At 46.4% G+C, this 11,101-nt stretch overlaps 1 long non-coding RNA gene across 4 annotated transcripts; it reads left to right on the top strand.

Moving 5' to 3' along the window:
- The first annotated feature begins 1,143 nt into the window (after positions 1-1,143).
- Positions 1,144-3,659, top strand: LOC141041710 (uncharacterized). 4 transcript variants are annotated; one of them, XR_012202932.1, is made up of 3 exons: positions 1,180-1,312; positions 1,430-1,685; positions 3,106-3,659. It is a non-coding gene; the product is annotated as an uncharacterized lncRNA (long non-coding RNA). The 4 variants fall into 4 exon arrangements; XR_012202933.1 differs by having other exon boundaries at positions 1,181-1,312; positions 3,242-3,659; XR_012202931.1 differs by having other exon boundaries at positions 1,144-1,685; positions 3,242-3,659.
- The last annotated feature ends 7,442 nt before the right edge of the window (positions 3,660-11,101 follow it).

Genomic DNA, 11,101 nt, shown 5'->3' with positions numbered 1-11,101 from the left:
GCTCGAGCATTTGGCAGCGAAGAAGCAAGTCGCGGCCGTACGCGCGGATGAGGTCGCGATGGCTGCCATTCGTATCGACCCCCAGATCTTGGAGGAGCACCTCGCCGTCGAGGCCACCGTCGACGCCTCGCGTGCCGACGCCGCGACGCGGTTGGCTGCTTTAAACGACAATTCGTGGCGTTCTCTTGAGGCCACCCTCGGTGCCTTCGACAAAGACTACGAGGTGTTTTCTCAACGTGCACGTGCTTACCTCAACTCGAGAGCCAGCAGGTTGGTGCCCGGAGTGGCTCAGGCAACTCACCACTATGACGAGGGCACCCACGATGCGGAGGCCTCGCCCTCTTCCATGTCCAAGGAGCCAATTGTCATCCATATCTCCGAGGATGAGGAGTAGCTTGTCTTATTAGCTCACTATAAGGACTCATGTTCAGTTCGCTAGCTACTGCCTTTTCTTAACAAATTCTAGTGAATTGTGCTATCTATTTTTTACCATGCAATCTGTTGCTCTAGTGTATATGTTCTATATGTCGTGCAATGTGGTGCTCACTTATTAACTGTTTGGTTAATTAGTTGTCGTGTTCAGTTAACTGTTTGGTTCAATTATGCAAATGTGAAGTTCAATTCTTCAGGGTGCAATTTTGTATTGTCTTTCATGTGAGAAATAAATTGAATTTTTCTTTACAAAATACATGAGAAACAAATACAATTGCTATAGAGAAGATTAGGAGTATGTTATATTGTGCAAATGTATTGTGTTTTATTATGAGTATGTTATATTGTGTAATGTGGTGCTCAGTTAATGTTTGGTTCATTTGTTGTAGTGTTTAGTTAACTGCTTGTTCAATTCTGCAATGCGATGTCCAATTGTCGTGGGTAGAATTTTGTATTCTTGTGCATGTGAGGAATAAATCAAATTTGGCTGCATTTAATACATGAGAAACATATACAATTGCTATATTTCGGACGTAGTGATTCGGTGCTCGAGCTCAGATGCTCCCAAAATCATCGGCGTCCGTCCGTGACTTCGGATTCGAACAATTGGGTCTGACACATCTGAAAGGAAACACCGGAAAAGAATCATACGATGGCTATACAGTATGGAATAGGGCCGGTTTCATGGGCCCAAATCGTATGGGCGTACGCCCCGCCGCGCATGTACGTCCTGGTCCGTGGACCAAAACGTTGCCTTTTGTGTTGAGCCACGGATCAGATTACGACCTCCCATAATAAGTTAGGGCCTGCGGCGGCTGCGCGTTGCCCCGGCGACTCCGGGTCAGGATGGAAGATGTGGGGCTTGAGTTCTTGTCGACCAGTTAGTGCACCTATCCTCTCTAGAGATCTGCAGTTTCTGAGATTTGTTGTTCAGTGGGCAGACCGGAGAAGAAAGCTGACGCCGAGACCGGCCGTCGCCCATGGCCATGTGTTGTAGGTTCCCACTCTGGGAGGAGTTCACCGACAGCCTTGAACATCCAGGTCCGCTCCCTCTGGCATAGTTAACACCAGGTCAAGCCAACCCTGGCATGCCGGCGGATTCAAATGCCGGTTCTGGATGCGGGCAGCAAGTTTGGTGGTGTTAGCCCAGAAAAGGCAGAGGGCGGCATGCGCCAGCGACGGGAGGCATCTCCCACTGGGTCTGCGCAGTCAACTGACAGGGTCAACCCAGAGGCGCCCGGATGGACAAAGAGGTATGCATCAAATTCTTTTCCTGGTTAACTGTATTTGTTCGAAGTGGCTAGATGTTGATTTGCTCCGCGATGGCCTGGTTGCTATGATCTAGATTTAGTCTGGACGATTGCAACCTGAGGATATGGTTTAGTTAACTTCACACTGAGAGTTGTTTCTAAATAATTTATCGTTCAGGTTTGTCAGATGCAGTGCCTCGTGCCTCAGTTTCTTCAGTTTGTGTTTTGCTATCCTGTGTTGATTGAGAGACAGCTTGGCCAGCCTATTGTTGGTTTTTAGATCCTTCAACTCCCTGCATTCTTTCCTTGACTGGTGAAGGTTGTATTTATTGATGAGGTGTTCGGGTTTCTAGTTCCACTGGCTTCGATGTTGTTATCTTTAGATAATCTAGTGCTGGATTGGTCTGTTTGCTGCTGCTGGTTCCATTTTTCTTCAGGTGATGTTTTTTTGAGGTTCTTCTGAGGAAATGATGATACTAACTCTGCAGAGAGTGGTCCTTGAACTGCACTATTTTCATAGTTCAAAAAAGCGCTAGGCGTTAGTTGTGCATTTTGCCACCGCCTTGCGCTTTACTGACCAAAGCGCATGCTTATGCGCAAATTAAGCGTAGTTATGCGCAATGCGTTTTGCCAACGCCTAGATCCTAGGCGCGCTTAAGCGCTCGCTTAGGCGCGCCTTTTTTAACTATGACTATTTTCAGATTGAACAACTTCTTTACTAGCTGAGGGACGGACATCTGATATTGTGCTGTCCTGATCACCTTTGATCATAGTGGGCTTTCCTCGATAAATCAAATGAAGCTTCATGTAGAGGCTGAACTGAATCTGTACATATGATTTAAGAACAATGTCTCATAATAGTTAGTTGTGTAAGTACACACTTTTGCCCTAACATTAAAAATGAATGAACAAATGCATTTTATATGGTTTATGCATGAATTGTTACAGGTTCAATGAGCAGGGATCACTCGTTAATAGTCTAGCAAAGTTTCTACATTGACCTTAGTGTTGTTCAGCATTATCTCATAAGAGTTTTTAGATGCAAAATTCTGTATACTGAATAAATCTAGGGCATTACTGTTTTAACATTCATAGGAAGTAGTTTCTCTGACTTGGTGAGATAAGCATCGGGGCTAGATTCTTGTATTTCCTCTAAAGGAAGTTTAGCATTTGAACTCAGGGGCTCTCATTAGCAACATCTTTCCTTGATACAACAGAGGGAGAAAACTGTGAAGAACGATTTGAATCTTGATGTGCAGTAAATCAATGATCAGTGTTATAACAGTGTAAAAGACGATTAATTTCTATAGCACAAAAAATGCCTATGTAAAATTGTCAAGTAAAAGGTGCATCAAAATATCAGATTATTTAGTGAGTGGAGTAAATTTAATAATTTGTGTTTAGTAATGGTTGTTTCATGCAGTGCGGTACCTTGCGGATGTGAAGCTTCTGTGGCATCATATTCCACATTAGGATCACCTTCATTGTTGGTCTTATGCTGCATCATTTGTTGTTGCTGGAGATACTAACTCTGGGATGTTTCGATGCGATGCATGAAGTGCTCAGGGGACTCGATGAAGTGGACTGGGATTACATCAGCATGATGATGAACTCTGATTTGATGGACTACAGAATTGATTGGCTGAAGAAAGTAAAGGTGTTGGATGCGGTAACTGAAGATGTACTGAATGGTATGCTTCATTGTGATAGATTTCTAACTTTTTTTGTTGAATTCAATTTCAGTTCATGTTCCCAGTGCTCTTCATGGATGTAGGACCCAGATAAGCTCCGTGCCTAGTTGTCGTTAGTTTTCTGTTAGAAAAATTGCAGGCATGCGGGTTCGATGTGACAGCCCCATGGACATGTATTGAATTTGTAATTTGAGACCTAAGCAGACTAAGTAAAACTATGTATGTGTGGTTCTATGGACAGATTACCGTCTATCTGAATTCAGAATGTTATAGTTAGTGTTGGTAATTGGTCTCTTGCTTTAGGTAACCAACTTGCGTGTGTGTGTGTGTTTAAGGGACAAAAATCCCTGACTGAATTTGAGAGTTTCATTGCTGTGGGTGACAGAAATTAGGCCATTTCTCTGCAGCAATTACCGCACATGTTTGGCGCAAACTTTGATGAGCTGTCTGAATTTCCAGTGTTATAACCAGTGGTGATTTGGTGTCTTGCTTTAGATAATCCGATTTGTGTTTATGGGGCAAGACTACCCTGACTGAATTTCAAAGAGTCAACAATATGGGTGTCAGAATTGGGCAGAAAAGTGTTGTGCGTTTTTGTCACAAACTGTGATGAGCTATCTGAATTCCCAATGTTACGACTAGTGGTGCTGATGTGGTCTCAACTTTATGTAAGCGACTTGTGTACTAGTGTATAAGGGAAATCGGTCACTGAATTTTAAAGTACCACTGCGATGGGGATAAGAGCATCTCCAGCCGTTGGCCCCCCAGGAGGCATAAAAATCGCCCTTGGGGGCGAGCCGGCGATATAATCGGCGCTGGGGGCGGTTGGGCATCCAGCCGTCGCCCCCAGGCGCCGATATTGGCCCAGTTTTCGGCCCACTTTCGGCGAATAAAGGCCCCATATGGGCGAGAATAGGCCCATATTCGGCGTGGTTCGTCGTGGCTCGGCATTGAATTATCAACATAAATATTTTTTATCACATAGTTCATCACACAAAATCAAATAGTTCAACAAAATAGTGCAACAAGAAATAGTTCAATACAAATTATATAGTTCAACAAATAAAAACTCATCCAGCAGTGCGGCGAGCACTTCCTCATCGTCCGAGTCCATCGCTGAGGCAGGCAAATCGCCGAACACCTTGCACCCGGTGGGCGCGTACCCGCCGCTAAACTGCCCCTCCACGGCCGGAAACGGCGGCAAAAACGTCCAGCTGCTGGTGGAGGGGGCTGCCTCGGCGAACCTCTGCTCTTTTTCCGGCGGGGATTGGCTATCTAGCGGGGAAGGGTGGTGGGCGGATTTCGGCGTCCTGGGGGCACGACTGGGGCGTTTTTTCGGCGCCGGCGCCGAAAAAGTGGCCTAGGGGGGCCTGTTGGGGGCGCGGCTGGAGATGCTCTAAGTTTGTGTAGGTTTTGGGTGTTGGGGACGACAGGCGGGAGACGGCTCAGCCGACACAGCTAAATGACTGTGTCGCTATTCTACCTCTACCCATCTGTCGTCTCATTTAATGCACCCACAAGCTGGCTTTATTTGCCTACAATACCTCTGCTATACAGGCAGAAATACATCAACCAGCACGGATCCACATGTTAGCGAATGGTGATGATTTCAGGAGCATCTGAGCCTAGGCTCCGAATTGAATATCCGCTATATTTCCTAGTTCTTCATCATGCTTGGTTTGGACAAATGGGTTTTTCATGTGGCTTGAATTAATCTGATGAATCTGCAATGTGCTTATTTTTCATCAACATATTTTACTAATAGCTTGCGAACCCTCACTTAACCTGATCACTAACTACCTTATATGTGTTGCAGGGAAACAATGGGAAGCACTGAGGTTTACATCGAGGTTTGCACATGCATGGTCCTTTGTCTAATAGCACATTATTATGCAATTGCAAGAACCATTCTAAAATTTAGATTTTTAACAATTTGGTCTTGCACATGTAGGTCCTGCTATCGGAGGTTTTGACACACTGTTCGACCCTTTGCATATGGGGAAATGAATTGTCCATGAATATCAGTCAAGTCAAGAAACTCAGAAAGATTGTTAGGATAAATAAATTAGCGATAGAAAATAACAAGATCTTTGTCTGCATAATGAAGAAGACATCAGTTCACTACAGGATGGTACTAACTATTATACCTTGTCTTTTTTATTCCTTTGCCCCATTTCCAATATAGAGAAGATATTTATGCACATCCTTGTTTTCAGACCTTTCCAAAGCAGTTCACTGATGATTACCTCTCAAACCACCTGTATGGTCAGGAGGCGAGGAAGTATTCATACAACACCCACAGTTCAATATTGAAGTGTTCTTGAACAGGACGAAAGATGGACGGTCAATCATCCACATGCACTGGCCTAAAATTGCAAAGATCTTGAACATCAATGAAGGCTCAATATACGCCTTCCGCTTCAGCAGTTTTCCAGATGAGATACATCTGTCTATGTACCGTCTATGATGCTAATTTCGAAAGGTTATAGATGCTGCATGTGAAACTTGGTGCTGGTGCAGTTCTGTCTTAAAAATGGGGTAGCTGTAACGCCCCAAGACCGACGCTTCAGAAGACTTCCATATATTTCGTGATCACCGTGTGTTTCTTTTGTGCTTGCTCTTTTATTTTTGCATTGCATCATGTCATCATGCCATCATGTCATTAATCTTTGCATCCCAACTCAACTAATAAATTGCATAGATGGTTGATCTATTTAAATCGAGGGAAGGGTGACTTCTCTTTATAACATATCCTCCCAATATTAGGGAGCTATATTAAATATTTCTTTAATTTGGAAATCACCATAACACGCTTGCAAATTATCCCAATGCCTTTGTTATCTTAATTCTTGGTCTCCAACCTTGCCATATATTCTTTCATCATATTCCGGAGCTCCACCAAAAATCCGAACATTTTTGGACCTTCCCAACCCTCACTTCCTATTCAAATCATTTGAATTCAAATCAAATGAGTTTGAATTTAAATATTTTAATCATGGCCTTTTCTATTTTCTCGGAACAAGCACATTTTTGTGAGTCCGGGAAAATAATCCCCATGTCCAACTTCTTTCCCTAACCCTCTCTTTCTTTTCTTCTCTCTAATTCTTTTCTGTTAAAGAAAGTATGAGAGCGAGAGGAGAGAGACAGCCCAGGCCGGCCCATCCTTCCTCCCAGCAGCCCAGTAGGCCATTTAGGTCCATCCGCTAGGCCCAGCCACCCTCTCCTCTTAACCCTAGATGGAAGGGAGAGCCCTGCTCGATCCCCGCTTCCCTCGATGCGCCGTCAGAGAGAGAGAGACCAGCGCCGCGCCCTCGTCACGTTCCCCTTTGCCTCCTCTCGTCGCCGGAGTCCAGCCACCCGACCAGCAGGAGGCCGCCGCCGCCATGAACACCCGCAGGAGAGCCAACGCCACCAGGCTGCCGTCCCGCGCCCGAGCTCCTCCGCCCTGAGCCTCCGTTCGCGCTGCCGTTTGCCCGGATCCGGCGCCGGCTGACCGGATCCACCCGTCTTCCCTGTTCCCGGTGTTGTTGGAGCCATGCTTCAAGTCCTCGCCGTCAAGCTCCACGCTGTTGCGCCATGGGCTCTGCTTCGCCCCGCTGCTTTGTTCCCGCTGGCCGCCTCCCCCGCGCTGGTGACCAGCTCACCGGAGCAAGCTCGTCGTCCGACACCTCGTGCCCAAGGACGCACCAACCTCAACCTCCTTCCCTGCGCGTGAGATGCTCTCCTCCGTCAGCCACCTCGCGCCGGCTCCTTCTCCCTCGTGCCCGAAGCCTTGCCGCTGCCTGCGTCCGTCCACCACTTGCAGCTGCCGGAGCAGGACCTCCTCGTCGTGGCTCTGCCTCCACTAGCAGCCTCCTGCTGCCTGTCATCTCCATGGCCTTGAGCAGCCCAAGCCGCCGGGCGTTCTGGCCCTTGCACATCACTGTTGACCCGAGGAGACCACCGCCAAGTCCAAGGACTATCCCCGAAGATTTCGGACGCGCCAAGTTCCTCTTCGGAAGTACTACGTCTACATGACGACCCGCCAAGTATCGTGGCACCGAAGACCTTTGATGCGTCAAGTCCCTCTCCGACAGTTGTTGGGCTACCATCCCGTGCATTGCACCAAGTACCACGACATTGACGGCCCTACAAGTTCAACTACAGTTGCCGTGTACGACTACCGTCGACCCTCGAAGACTCCGTGGACGTCAAGTTCCTCGCCGTGACCCCGAACATCTACGGAATGTGTACGACTACGAAACATGTACCACTACTTCCACTACCGTCGCGAGAACGACTACTTCCACTACGACCCGTGAACGACTACTTCCCTCGACATTTTTGAACCGCCTTGAAACGCACGCTTCAAAGGTATAATGACGAGACGACCGCCGTGGACCGAATGCATGTGTTGTATGAGATGCACCATTGGCACCGTGTCCGATTTGTCACTTGTTTCCATGCCACTAACCCGTGGGAACCCGGTAGTCGGGAGCACCCCACCATCTGTAGCATGTTTCGCACATACGCACGCTTCCTTTTGCACCGGTATCTCCATGAGCTACCAGAACCGATATGTTGTCGTGCCATCATTTTCGGATTCGTCGCCGTGAGACCCTTTCTTTCCGCCACGGTGACAAATGCCTCGTGTCTTGCTCATGTCAACATTTTCATAAAATTGCTTAAAACTTGCATATGTCATCCGCATCATGATAACAACATTTAAAATGTTTATATTTGTTGTTTCCATTAAATTGCTAAATTTGCATATGGGGATTTTCCGGAATTGTTGTTTGTTATTTCCGGCCTCATTTAAACTTGCCTAAATAGTCAGTTTAATTATGCTTCACCTCTTGCCATGTTAACCAACATTTAATCTTGTCTTGTTCCTAAACGAGAGCAAACTAAATAACTTGAATGTGGTGTTTCGTCAATATGCAAGTCGTCGCATATTGAACTCCACTTAATTTGTAGTATTGTTTGTGCACCTTGCCATGCCATGCCTCATTAAACTGGACATGCATCATACTTGGTTGCGCATCATGCATGTTTATGTGATGGTTGTTTACCATGTTGTTTGCTTCTTTCCGGTTTGCTTCTCTCGTTAGCTTCGGTTTCGTTCCGGAGTTGTGAGGATTCGTTCTACTACGTCCGTTTGTCTTCCTCGTCGACTTGTTCCTCTTACTTGCGGGATCTCAGGCAAGATGACCATACCCTCGAAATCACTTCTATCTTTGCTTGCTAGTTGTTCTCTCTATTGCTTTGCCGCGCTACCTACCACTTGCTATATCATGCCTCCCATATTGCCATGTCAAGCCTCTAGCCATCCTTTCCTAGCAACCGTTGTTTGGCTAAGTTACCGCTTTTGCTCAGCCCTTCTTATAGCGTTGCTAGTTGCAGGTGAAGATGAAGTTGGTTCCATGTTGGAACATGGATATTTTGGGATATCACAATATCTCTTATTTAATTAATGCATCTATATACTTGGTAAAGGGTGGAAGGCTCGGCCTTATGCCTGGTGTTTTGTTCCACTCTTGCCGCCCTAGTTTCCGTCACACCGGTGTTATGTTCCTTGATTTTGCGTTCCTTACGCGGTTGGGTGTTATGGGAACCCCTTGACAGTTCGCCTTGAATAAAACTCCTCCAGCAAGGCCCAACCTTGGTTTTACCATTTGCCTACCTAAGCCTTTTTTCCCTTGGGTTCCGCGGACTCAAGGGTCATCTTTATTTTAAACCCCCGGGCCAGTGCTCCTCTGAGTGTTGGTCCAAACTAGAGCCCCTTGCAGCGCCGCCTCGGGGAAACTTGAGGGTTGGTTTTAGTTGTACGGACTGCTCATCCCGTGTGCCCTGAGAACGAGATATGTGCAGCTCCTATCGGGATTTGTCGGCACATTCGAGCGGCTTTGCTGGTCTTGTTTTACCATTGTCGAAATGTCTTGTAACCGGGATTCCGAGTCTGATCGGGTCTTCCTGGGAGAAGGAGCATCCTTCGTTGACCGTGAGAGCTTGTGATGGGCTAAGTTGGGACACCCCTGCAGGGTATAAAGTTTCGAGAGCCGTGCCCGCGGTTATGTGGCAGATGGGAATTTGTTAATGTCCGGTTGTAGAGAACTTGACACTCGACTTAATTAAAATACATCAACCGCGTGTGTAGTCGTGATGGTCTCTTCTCGGCGGAGTCCGGGAAGTGAACACGGTCTTGTGTTATGTATGAACGTAAGTAGTTTCAGGATCACTTCTTGATCACTTCTAGCTTCTCGACCGTTGCGTTGCTTCTCTTCTCGCTCTTATTTGCGTATGTTAGCCACCATATATGCTTAGTGCTTGCTGCAGCTCCACCTCACTACCTTCTCCTACCCATAAGCTTAAATAGTCTTGATCTCGCGGGTGTGAGAGTGCTGAGTCCTCGTGACTCATAGATACTATCACAACAGTTGCAGGTGCCGATGATACCAGTGCAGATGACGCAACCGAGCTCAAGTGGGAGCTCGATGAAGATCTTGTCCGTTGTGTTGTTTTGTTTCCTGTTGATCAGTAGTGGAGCCCAGTTGGGACGATCGGGGATCTAGCGTTTGGGATTGTCTTCTTTTATTTTGGTTCCGTAGTCGGACCTTGATTGTACTCTGAATGATGTATGTTTAATTTATGTATTGTGTGAAGTGGCGATTGTAAGCCAACTCTTTATCCCATTCTTGTTCATTACATGGGATTGTGTGAAGATGACCCTTCTTGCGACAAAAACACCATGCGGTTATGCCTCCAAGTCGTGCCTCGACACGTGGGAGATATAGCCGCATCGTGGGCGTTACAAGTTGGTAATCAGAGCCATCCCCGACTTAGGAGCCCCCTGCTTGATCAAATCACTGGCGTTGTTGAGTCTAGAACAGAAATGTTTTGAGTCTTAGGATTATATATATCGGAGAGTAGGATTCTTTTTACTCCTCAGTCCCTTCGTCGCTCTGGTGAGGCCCCCTGACATAGAAGTTTTGACTCTCCTCTCCTCAAATTCACGAAATTTTTTTAGGATCACGCGGGTATCTTGGAATCGTTCCGATAGTCTTGTGACGAGAACATTGTTCTTGGTGCCTCCTGACATTTAGGGGTTGTGGCAGTGTCCCGGGGAGTTGAGCTCCGAGGTGTTGTCGTCACAATTTTATCGTTGCAGTTCTGGAATACCTGAGTTTCGCCGACATCGAAAATCTCTTTTATGCAGTTTGTTGGTGAGATCACCTCGACACCACCCAGTACTGGGGCGGGAGTTCGAGAGTATTGCCATAACTCGTATAACGAATGCTTTTCGAAGGTTGAGGTACACGATTTCCGGAGTTTTCTTGGTTATGTGTTGACGGATGGATATAGCTGGATCTAGGGATTGTTAGTTTGAGTGAGATATATTGCGTCCCCTGTATCCCCAACACCAGATTGCATAACCAGAAAGTTTCGGGAGTTTATAAGTGGGAATTCAAGTATCTCGTAGGATATCTTTCCAACACACACATGATACGATATGGGATCTATCATATGTTTGTTTCTGGCTTATTCTGCAAGCCAAATCCTTTGTTTTTGTTTTGTTTTGTGGTATTCGAGTTGCTTCAATGCCAAGTGTTGATTCCATACCTTATTCTAAGAGGTGTTCTCATATTTCTATGTGGATGCTAATCCTTCTTGTTCATCAAGGTTGTCTTTTCAATCCTTTCCAACCGGTGTGCTTCTCTCCAACTAAATCCGATCATTCCAACATTCGCA

Source organism: Aegilops tauschii, chromosome 2 (assembly GCF_002575655.3).
Source record: "Aegilops tauschii subsp. strangulata cultivar AL8/78 chromosome 2, Aet v6.0, whole genome shotgun sequence".
Lineage (NCBI taxonomy): Eukaryota > Viridiplantae > Streptophyta > Magnoliopsida > Poales > Poaceae > Aegilops > Aegilops tauschii.
The sequence above is the reverse complement of the archived record's forward strand: the minus strand, read 5'-3'. Positions and strand labels throughout refer to the sequence as shown.